At 44.3% G+C, this 201-nt stretch overlaps 1 non-coding gene across 1 annotated transcript in view; it reads right to left on the bottom strand.

The window, feature by feature from the left end:
- LOC126138006 (small subunit ribosomal RNA) overlaps positions 1 to 201 on the bottom strand; it is a 1,909-nt gene extending 1,708 nt beyond the window's left edge. Inside the window, exon 1 of the ribosomal RNA XR_007528053.1 lies at positions 1 to 201. This exon is cut by the window's left edge and continues 1,708 nt beyond it. This is a non-coding gene — a ribosomal RNA (small subunit ribosomal RNA).

Genomic DNA, 201 nt, shown 5'->3' with positions numbered 1-201 from the left:
CTTCCATCTCTGGTCGGGACTCTGTTTGCATGTATTAGCTCTAGAATTACCACAGTTATCCAAGTAACGTGGGTACGATCTAAGGAACCATAACTGATTTAATGAGCCATTCGCGGTTTCACCTTAATGCGGCTTGTACTGAGACATGCATGGCTTAATCTTTGAGACAAGCATATGACTACTGGCAGGATCAACCAGGGA

Source organism: Schistocerca cancellata, unplaced genomic scaffold (assembly GCF_023864275.1).
Source record: "Schistocerca cancellata isolate TAMUIC-IGC-003103 unplaced genomic scaffold, iqSchCanc2.1 HiC_scaffold_649, whole genome shotgun sequence".
Lineage (NCBI taxonomy): Eukaryota > Metazoa > Arthropoda > Insecta > Orthoptera > Acrididae > Schistocerca > Schistocerca cancellata.
The sequence above is the reverse complement of the archived record's forward strand: the minus strand, read 5'-3'. Positions and strand labels throughout refer to the sequence as shown.